Raw genomic sequence first — 11,545 nt, forward strand, 5'->3', positions numbered from 1 at the left:
CAAATGTCATTCCTTCATTTGATAACTAAAATATAAATATGTTTGTTTATTATATAAAAGTACTAAAAACTGGAAACTTTAAAAACTAGAATAAAAGTAAAATGAATAAATGTGAAGTCTAATTTGCTTTTTCCCCTAAATTTTAACAGTATAAACACAAAATTTTACTTAAGGCCATAAAATAATCTGGAGTTTGAAATCTATGGAAACAGTATAAACACAAAATTTTACTTAAGGCCATAAAATAATCTGGAGTTTGAAATCTATGGTTACACTATAGGCAAAACCAATACAATATTGTAAAGTAAATAATAATAATAATAAATAAAATTAAATAAAAGAAATCTACAGTTACACTTAGATATAAATAAAATAATCTTGAGACCAGTACTTTAGAATATATATATATTTTAAAAAGTGATATCAAATATCAAGTAATGGAGATAATTCAGTTCAGTTCAGTCTCTTAGTTGTGTCCGACTCTTTGCAACCCCATGAATCGCAGCATGCCAGGCCTCCCTGTCCATCAGCAACTCGCAGTGTTTGCCGAAACTCATGTCCATTGAGTCGGTGATGCCATCCAGCAATCTCATCCTCTGTAGTCCCCTTCTCCTCCTGCCTCTAATCCCTCCCAGCATCAGGGTCTTTTATAATGAGTCAACTCTTCGCATGAGGTGGCCAAAGTACTGGAGTTTCAGCTTCAGCATCAGTCCTTCCAATGAACAGCCAGCACTGATCTCCTTTAGGATGGACTGGATGGATCTCCTTGTAGTCCAAGGGACTCTCAAGAGTCTGCTCCAGCACCACAGTTCAAAAGCATCAATTCTTTGGCGCTCAGCTTTCCTTATAGTCCAACTCTCACATCCATACATGACCACTGGAAAAACCATAGCCTTGGCTAGATGGACCTTTGTTGGCAAACTAATGTCTCTGCTTTTTAATATGCTATCTAGGTTGGTCATAACTTTCCTTTCAAGGAGTAAGCATCTTTTAATTTCATAGTTGCAATCACCACCTGCAGTGATTTTGGAGCCCAAAAAAATAAAATCTGACACTGTTTCCACTGTTTCCCCATCTATTTCCCATGAAGTGATGGGACCAGATGCCATGATCTTCATTTTCTGAATGTTGAGCTGTAAGCCAACTTTTTCAATCTCCTCATTCACTTTCATCAAGAAGCTTTTTATTTCCTCTTCACTTTCTGCCATAAGGGTGGTGTCACCTGCATATCTGAGGTTAGTGATATTTCTCCCGGCAATCTTGATTCCAGCTTGTGTTTCTTCCAGCTCAGCATTTCTCATGATGTACTGTGCCTATCAGTTAAATAAGCAGGGTGACAATATACAGACTTGACGTACTCCTTTTCCTATTTGGAACCAGTTTGTTGTTCCATGTTCAGTCCTAACTGTTGCTTCCTGACCTGCATACAGATTTCTCAAGAGGCAGGTCAGGTGGTTTAGTATTCCCATCTCTTTTTTTTTTTTTTTTTTGCCAGTTACATATTTATAGAAAGATAATCCCCTGGCTTTAAATAGATATGTACATACAAATATGAACAAACTTAAAAAAATACAAACCCTTGGATCATAAGGGGGCTGCCGGGAGCCCCTTTACCCTTCCCCCTCACCCAAGGGCAGAGGGCATGAATCTTGTTTTTTAAAAATTATTAGTTTTGGCCATCCCTGCAGCAACAAGCATGAAGTTGGGTGATTACCCACAAGGTCAGAGTTCCCACTCTCTGAACTCTTATGTATCTCCTATAATTAGGGTTACATGCTTTCTTGTTCTTTTAACTAGTATTCTGGGGCAAAGGAGGGGGCTCCCTCCTGAAATGAGTCAAGAAATATAAGATACACTCGTTTGGGGGTGGGGGGAGTGTCATCTGCTCTAAGAAGCAAAAGACAAGATAAAGGCATACAGACCCCAGGGAAATACCCAGTTCCCACACTATGGGAGATACCGTCCAGCCCAGGTCCAGGCCCCAGGTTCTTTGTTCTAGACATTCCCTACGTCTTTAGTATTGTCAGAAGAAAAGATTCAGTTCCTGGGTGCTGGTGGAGGAGGGAGAGTGGTTCCAGGGCTTCCTAAAAGTACTGAGTGAACAATTTGAGCTTAAAATTTTCCCTTTTTTAAATATTTAAAAATAAACAAATCAAATTCCATCTGGTGCTGTACACAGCCCTTTTGACTCCCTGACATTGATTGGAGGAAACAGAAGGGGTGTCAACGTTGGAAGGGCCTCCTCACTTTCTTCCGCTGCTTCGGTTTGGCGTCTCCCTTGGGTACTGTGCTGTTGGGCTTGGAGGCTGTAGTGGCCCCAGGGCTGGGCTGAGGAGCTGCAAAGAAGTTCCCGTTGGACATCTGGCCTGGGGGTACTTGAAAGATCCGGCTCAAGAAATCCTGAAGGTTAGCAGGAGGGGCATCTGGAGTAGCTCTCTGCCGCCCACTGGTGCCTGGCATCCGTGAACCAAATGAGATGTGATAAGGGACTCTGTGGGTATCTGGGGAGATTCCCACACGCTGGGATCCAGCCCACTCTGTGATATCATACACCTTTCCATCCATCAGCGCAAAGTAGGTGATTTTGAGGCCCAACATGCTTGACTCTGCCCAAAAGTCACCTTCCTCAGCAGGATGCACCCTATTACACTCAGCACAGTATCTGGCACTCTTAGGTTCCCGGTCCATTTCGAACCTCCTATGCTTTCCCTGGCATCAGCTGCACATCATAGTATTCATTGCTTCTTGCAGCTTGGACAGAAACTCATTCACTGACCAGCTCAGCTCATTTTCAGCCATTCGTTTCATCTCACATTCCTTCCGTCTTTCAGGGTTGCTGACAATGTCCCAAGCTGCCCGCAAAACCTTGAAGGCCTCCTCAGCCCGAGGATGATGATTTTTGTCAGGATGAACCATCACTGCCAGCTGCCTATAGGCCTTCTTCAGTTCAACATCTGATGCTGTGGCTTCAACCCCCAACACGTGAAAAGGGTTTAGCTCATCCTCAGGAACCCCAGCCATGGTCAAGAGTCGAGCCACTTCCTTTTTAGGCTGGCAGTAATGACCACCAGCTACAGGTGCATTCCCCTGCCTATTGGTCCTCTGTTTGACCCACGGTAACTCCAGCCAACCCAACTGAACTATTCTTACCAGCTGCTGCCAGGGCCTGCTCTCTCTCAGCAGAATCAGGCAACGCTGCCAGGTGGGAGAAGCCAGCAAAGAGAAGAGACAGGTGGCTTTACCCCTCCAGCCTAGCCGGTCACTCAATCCTACCAGAAACTGCCAGCCCAACTGTAAACAGCCCAACAAAAGGGCCAGAGCCAGGAGCAGCAAAGCACCCACAAGCCTAAGAAAACGGGTGAACAGCCCTGCCCCATAGCAAAACCCCTGGCTCAGAAACTGGAACATCACCTGGGCCCAGCCCCCCAGCCGCGCTGCCCACACTCCCACCTAGACACGTAAAAGGTCCAGACCACTGCCTTTCAGCTGCCTGCATGCATAGATGAGATGGCCACAAGTCTCCACGTACTCCCCCACTAACACTAGCAGTTCGATCAGCCACCAGAAGCCTGCCTGTCCAAGCTGACACAGTTCCTCTGCTCCCCACAATCCCAGTCCTCTGCGTTTATCTGCCTGACTCCGTTTCCGGCCCAGCCGATGTCGACCAGGGGATCTGGGATCTCTTCGTCCACCCTCCCGAGTGTCCTCCTTGGCTGGAATACGGTGCCGTTGTCTCCGGGGTGCAGGTTTCTTTTCACTGTGCACACGTGAAAGATCACTGGGAAACTTAAGAGGTTCCTCTTCATCATATTCCCCTTCCAACTCTTCATCTTCCCCCAAAGCTGGAGAGGTACAATGGTGGCAAAAGTTGCTAGAAGAGTTATCTCCTCCCTCAGAGTAAGGCCCTTCAGGGATTCCAGGGGTTCCCTGGCAGTTACAAGTAGATGGAATGGAAAGGAAAGAAGAGTTCCCATCATCCTGGTACCCAGCCTCATTCTCTCTTGAGAGTTACTGGTCCACTCCTGACTCTTCTGAAGATGCCTCACTCTGATCAGGGTCCTCTTCAGCCAGAGGGGGTCCTGGACCCCTTGGGGGTCCATGGCTTGGATCCGACCAGTGGGCTGGATTTGGGGGCTGTGTGTACTTAGGACTAGAGTGCTCTGTGAGGCAGCGGGTACCATTAGGAGCAGGCCCCGCTGAGTCCCTGAGTCCTGAGAATGAAAGTATGTCAGGGTCCACAGACGGTCCTAAAGTCCTGAGGGAGGCACCACCACTGTGGTGGGCTCCACACAACCCTCCTTCTCCGGGGTGCTTCTGGGCCATGACCCCGGGGCTTCCTGAGGATTTTAGGTCACAGCCATCATGGTGACTTCTGATGCTGAAGAACGGCGGTAACTCCTCCCCCTCGAGCAGCTGGGCCGAGGGCCAGGGGGAGCTACGAGAGCAGCTCCCCCGGCTCCGCCTCCCGCTCACGCTCTCAGTATTCCCATCTCTTTCAGAATTTTCCACAGTTTCTTGTGATCCACACAGTCAAAGGCTTTGGCATAGTCAATAAAGCAGAAATATAATCAATAAATTTCCAGAAATGTTTCTCTGGAACTCTCTTGCTTTTTCGATGATCCGGTGGATGTTGGCAGTTTGATCTCTGGTTCCTCTGCCTTTTCTAAAACCAGCTTGAACATCTGGAAGTTCATGGTTCACGTATTGCTGAAGCCTGGCTTGGATAATTTTGAGCATTACTTTACTAGAGTATGAGATGAGTGCAATTGAGATATTATCTGTGTTTAAATGATAGAAATGCAGGTGGTATTATTTTAATTCTCTATTTTGTAAGTTTTCTCTAATACTATCAGGCTGTTATAACTTTAAAAAAAAATTTCTAGGTATTTTCCAATCCAATACTTTATGCAGTTGAAAGTCACTCAGTCATATCTCACTCTTTTGCAACCTCTATGAACTATACAGTCCATGGAATTCTCCAGGCCAAAATACTGGAGTGGTTAGCCTTTCACTTTTCCAGGGTATCTTCCCAACCCAGAGATCAAATCCAGGTCTCCCACATTGCAGATAGATTCTTTACCAGCTGAGCCACCAGGGAAGCCCAATATTTTATGAAGTTAAAATTAAATGAAAATTGAAAAGAGAAAATTAATACAGTTTTAGTCAGAGTACTATTTATAACACTAGCACACATTCCTAAACTGTATTAGTTAACTTGTGAATTTTTGTTATTTAAAGTGTATTTTCTGAATTCTAAGTATGATTTTGGTGATGCACAATATCCTGAGGGATTGAGCTTTAAAAACTCAAGTTCCTATTCTCTTCTCCAGAAGAGCCCCATGCAGGATAGGAATTTAAATCCTCCAATTTCCTAATCCGTAATGCACCCTAACTGCTTAAAAATGCATCTCCCATCTCCAAAACATTAACTGAAAACAATTCAGATTAAAAACAATTCCCAGCAATTGAAAGTGCATTTTCCTCTACATTTTTCTTCCACAGTACTTTCTGCCTCCCTCCCTCCCTTTCTTCCTTTCCTTCTTATCATTTCTTGTTGAATTGTGTCCCCAGAAAGCAAATGCTAAATCCAAACCCTTGTACCTATTAATGTGACCTTATTTGGACACTGAGTCGTTCCCAAATGGATTTAGTTAAGATGAGGACATACTGGATTAAGGTGATCCTTAAATCTAATGTGACTATGTCCTTAAATAAAGAAGCAAAGAAGCACACATGAAGGAAAACCACATGACAGTTAGGCAGAGATTAGAATAATGTGTCTACAAACTAGGGAATCCCATATCATTGGCAATTATCAGAACACAACAAGAGACAAGGAAAAAGACTCCCTTGACCCTTTAGAGCTCCAGTACGTTTGCCTGGAAAATCCCATGGATGGAGGAGCCTGGTGGCTGCAGTTTATAGGGTATCTAAGGGTCGGACACGACTGAATGACTTCACTTTCACTTTTCACTTTCATGCCTTGGAGAAGGCAATTGCCACCCACTCCAGTGTTCTTGCCTGGAGAATCCCAGGGACAGGGGAGCCTGGTGGGCTGCCATTTCTTGGGTCACATAGAGTTGGACACTACTGAAGCGACTTAGTGGCAGCTGCAGCAGCAAGCACTTTAGAGAGACCATGACCACATCAACATCTTAATTTCAGCTTTAGAGTCCCCTGAATTGTGAGAAAATCAATCTGCATTGTTTTTAAGCTAGCTGGCATATGGTAACTTGTTAGAGTAGCCTAGGAAATTAATGTACGTATTCTCTCCAACTTTCAAGTTATGTATTATCTGAAGTCCACCACAGCATAAGTCAGGTCCTTGCCATCTGCACGTATATATACATTTTTAATATTATTATCTATAATAAAAATTCAGAACCTAATCAGAAAAAGTTAAATTGTGCTTGGGAGTCAAAAAAGATAGACAGTGAAAATGGGGACCTTAATATTCTGCTGTCACCCTGCCTATTTAACTTGTATGCAGAGTATATCATGAGAAACGCCAGACCGGAAGAAACACAAGCTGGAATCAAGATTGCCGGGAGAAATATCAATAACCTCAGATATGCAGAGGACACCACCCTTATGGCAGAAAGTGAAGAGGAACTAAGAAGCCCCTTGATGAAAGTGAAAGAGGAGAGCGAAAAAGTTGGCTTAAAGCTCAACATTCAGAAAACGAAGATCATGGCATCTGGTCCCATCACTTCATGACAAATAGATGGGGAAACAGTGGAAACAGTGTCAGATTTTATTTTTTGGGGCTCCAAAATCACTGCAGATGGTGACTGCAGCCATGAAATTAAAAGATGCTTACTCCTTGGAAGAAAACTTATGATCAACCTAGATAATATATTCAAAAGCAGAGACATTACTTTGCTGACTAAGGTCCGTCTAGTCAAGGCTATGGTTTTTCCAGTGGTCATGTATGGATGTGAGAGTTGGACTGTGAAGAAGGCTGAGCACCAAAGAATTGATGCTTTTAAACTGTGGTGTTGGAGAAGACTCTTGAGAGTCCCTTGGACTGCAAGGAGATCCAACCAGTCCATTCTGAAGGAGACAAGCCCTGGGATTTCTTTGGAAGGAATGATGCTAAAGCTGAAACTCCAGTACTTTGGCCACCTCATGCGAAGAGTTGACTCATTGGAAAAGACTCTAATGCTGGGAGGGATTGGGGGCAGGAGGAGAAGAGGATGGCCGAGGATGAGATGGGTGGATGGCATCACTGACTCAATGGACATGAGTCTGAGTGAACTCCGGGCGTTGGTGATGGACAGGGAGGTCCGTGTGCTGCAATTCATGGGGTCGCAAAGAGTCGGATACGACTGAGCAACTGAACTGAACTGAACTGAGTAGTCTGCTTCCTATTATGTTGGGAACAACCAACTTGATATTGTCAAGGGAGAATTATAAAGTAAATCAGAAAGTATGCAGTGATACACTGTGAAATAAACTTTCAGAAATCACTGCCAATACATATTATCTTTGAATTTACCTACAAATATGTCACTCCTAATATGGAAAAGATACTGTACTAAATTTTCCTGATCCATAAATGGCCTCAGGCAAGGCTGAAACCTGGACCTATTGAAGGCTGGAAAGCTGGTGAAATTGCCTTTGATTCACTCAGTTTTTAAGTAATTGCTTAGGACTAGGCAGGACTTGTGTGTGATCTGTTACCTGTACTTAGAAATGGGCAAGTAGGTTGTCACTTTTCAAAGCAGAAAAGGCAGAGAACTGCATAAAAATCCCTGGGAGCAGAATAAACCTAAACAAAACAAGATCTTCTTTCTACTAAGGTATTATTAGAAGCAATGGGCAAATTTGCGTAGACTTGAAGGTCAGAGAAAATGGGTCTTGTGAACAGTGTACTCTGTTTTATACAACAATGTCACCCAATAACTTTCATATTTTCAAACTAGTCTTATGTCTTAGTGTTCTTCTAGGTCTATAGACATTTTTCCAACGATCATATTAAATTTTTGAAAAACCCATGCAAATGGAAACTATACATATATATATATATATATATATATATATATATATATATATATATAAAATGTCTCCCCCAGCTGGGCTTGTATTCTCTCTGGTGACTCAGAAACACCAATCTTATCATACTTGCAAATTGACATGAAAAATTAAAAGTGCCAAATGAGTTCTGACTTTAGAGTGATCAATTCTAGCTGTCAAAGAAATTCTACAGAAGAAGATGAGAATTCATCTGCTCCTAGCTGGTTTAAGCGGAACTTTATAGACAGGAGTGATAGAATTTTGCATGAAGAAATTCACAGGGTGAAAAATATATGTCAGAGAAAAGAAGTAGATCAGTAGGAATGGAATGAAAGGTCCATACTTTTTCTGTCTCATCACTGTTATCCAGTCTTTTAGTTGACTAACAACTGATGGCTCCTATATGTTCCACTAAGTATTAAGAAAAACAGAATGCATTCAAATATTTCATTAGTATAGGATCAAGATTTGTTTCTTTAAATGTCTGAAATATCGATTTAAGTAAATGTTTACCTTAAATGCCTATTCCACAGTTACCTTTTCTTTCATAGAAATAACATATCTTCTTAAAACTACATAATTCTCTATCAGTAAAAATATACTGTGCAAGCATGCCAAGCCATTTCAGTCATGTCGGACTCTGTGACCCTATGGACTGTAGTCCACCAGTCCTTGGGATTCTCTAGGTAAGTATACTTGAACGGGTTGCTGTGCCCTCCTCCAAGGGATCTTCCTGACCCAGGGATTGAGCCCGTGTCTCTTATGTCTCTTACACTGGAAAAATGGATTATTTACCACTAAGCCACCAAGGAAGCCCTTATGCCAGTATACTGTAACACTAAAATTGGCATTTTTTTTCCTCAGAAAATATTAAAAAATACCCCCTGTGTATATATGGTGTGTAATATTTTATATATCAATATATGTTATCATAATATATAATATATAAATATATTTAGTCTGTTTTAATGTATTATTTAAAGTAAACCAGTATATCATAGAAAACAATTTGTTACCTTAGGTAACAAGGGCATTTACTTTCAAGATATTGGGGAATCACAATACCGCACAATCAGGGCTAAGGGAAAGACAAGTAGCACTCCAAATAGAAACTGAATGACCCACAGAGATGTTATGGGGAGGGAGGAGGGAGGGGGGTTCATGTTTGGGAACACATGTAAGAATTAAAGATTAAAAAAAAAAAAAAGAAGCTGAATGTAAACCAAAATGAAGCAGGAAGATAGCCAGCATACTATAGCTATAGCTGTTGGTGTCATGAATTTGGGCCCTACTCTACCTGGTGGAGAGGTTTGACAGATTGTGGTCCACTGGAGAAGGGAATGGCAAACCACTTCAGTATTCATGCCTTGAGAACCCCATGAACAGTATGAAAAGGAAAAATGATAGGATACTGAAGAGGTACTCCCCAGATCAGTGGGTGCCCAATAAGCTACTGGAGTTCAGTGGAGAATTAACTCTAGAAAGAATGAAGGGTTGGAGTCAAAACAAAAACAATACCCAGGTGTGGATGTGACTGGTGATAGAAGCAAGCTCTGATGCTGTAAAGAGAAATACTGCATAGGAACCTGGAATGTCAGGTCCATGAATCAAGGCAAATTGGAAGTGGTCAAACAGGAGATGGCAAGAGTGAACATCGACATTCTAGGAATCAGTGAACTAAAATGGACTGGAATGCGTGAATTTAACTCAGATGACCATTGTATCTACTACTGCGGGCAAGAATCCCATAGAAGAAATGGAGTAGCCATCATGGTCAACAAAAGAGGTCAAAATGCATTACTTGGATGCAATCTCAAAAACAACAGAATGATCTCTGTTCGTTTCCAAGGCAAATCATTCAATATCACAGTAATCCAAGTCTATGCCCCAACCAGTAATGCTGAAGAAGCTGAAGTTGAACGGTTCTATGAAGATCTACAAGACCTTTTAGAACTAACATCCAAAAAAAGATGTCCTTTTATTTACAGGGGACTGGAATGCGAAAGTAGGAAGTCAAGAAACATCTGGAGTAACAGGCAAATTTGGCCTTGGAATACGGAATGAAGCAGGGCAAAGACTAACAGAGTTTTGCCAAGAAAATGCACTGGTCATAGAAAGCGCCCTCTTCATGTGTAGAGTAGAAGACTCTACACATTGACATCACCAGATGGTCAACACCGAAATCCAACTGATTATATTCTCTGCAGCAAAAGATGGAGAAGCTCTATACAGTCAACAAAAACAAGACCAGGAGCTGACTGCGGCTCAGATCATGAACTCCTTAATGCCAAATTCAGACTGAAATTGAATAAAGTAGGGAAAACCACTAGACCACTCATGTATGACCTCAATTAAATCCCTTATGATTATACAGTGAACGTGAGAAATAGATTTAAGGGTCTAGATCTGATAGATAGACTGCCTGATGAACTATGGAATGAGGTTCATGACATTGTACAGGAGACAGGGATCAAGACCATCCCCATGGAAAAGAAATGCAAAAAAGCAAAATGGCTGTCTGGGGAGGCCTTACAAATAGCTGTGAAAAGAAGAGAAGTGAAAAGCCAAGGAGAAAAGGAAAGATATAAGCATCTGAATGCAGAGTTTCAAAGAATATCAAGAAGAGATAACTTCTTCAACTTCCTCAGTAATCAATGCAAAGAAATAGAAGAAAACAACAGAATGGGAAAGACTAGAGATCTCTTCAAGAAAATTATAGATAACAAGGGATCATTTCAGGCAGAGATGGGCTCGATAAAGGACAGAAATCATATGGACCTAACAGAAGGAGAAAATATTAAGAAGAGGTGGCAAGAATACACAGAAGAACGGTACAAAAAGGATTTTCAAGACCCGGATAATAACGTTGGTGTGATCACTCATCTAGAGCCAGACATCCTGGAATGTGAAGTCAAGTGGGTCTTAGAAAGCATCATTACGAACAAAGCTAGTGGAGGTAATGGAATTCCAGTAGAGCTATTTCAAATCCTGAAAGATGATGCTGTGAAAGTGTTGCACTCAATATGCCAGCAAATTTGGAAAACTCAGCAGTGGCCATAGGACTGGAAAAGGTCAGTTTTCATTCCAATCACAAAGAAAGGCGATGCCAAAGAATGCTTAAACTACTGCACAGTTGCACTCATCTCACACGCTAGTAAAGCAATGCTCAAAATTCTCCAAGCCAGGCTTCAGCAATACGTGAACCGTGAACTCCCTGATGTTCAAGCTGGTTTTAGAAAAGGCAGAAGAACCAGAGATCAAATTGCCAACATCTGCTGGATCATGGAAAAAGCAAGAGAGTTCCAGAAAAACATCTATTTCTGCTTTATTGACTATGCCAAAGCCTTTGACTGTGTGGATCACAAGAAACTGTGGAAAATTCTGAAAGAGATGGGAATACCAGACCACCTGACCGGCCTCTTGAGAAATCTGTATGCAGGCCAGGAAGCAACAGTTTGAATTGGACATGGAACAACAGACTGGTTCCAAACAGGAAGAGGAGTATGTCAAGGCTGTATATTGTCACCCT

The 11,545-nt window shown here is 42.2% G+C and overlaps 1 pseudogene; it reads right to left on the reverse strand.

Annotated features, from left to right (window-relative positions):
* Positions 1-2,223: 2,223 nt before the first annotated feature.
* Positions 2,224-4,323, reverse strand: LOC128055614 (dnaJ homolog subfamily C member 14-like; annotated as a pseudogene).
* Between the last annotated feature and the right edge of the window lie 7,222 nt (positions 4,324-11,545).

The sequence above is a fragment of the Budorcas taxicolor genome, chromosome 1 (assembly GCF_023091745.1).
Source record: "Budorcas taxicolor isolate Tak-1 chromosome 1, Takin1.1, whole genome shotgun sequence".
NCBI classification, from domain to species: Eukaryota; Metazoa; Chordata; class Mammalia; order Artiodactyla; family Bovidae; genus Budorcas; species Budorcas taxicolor.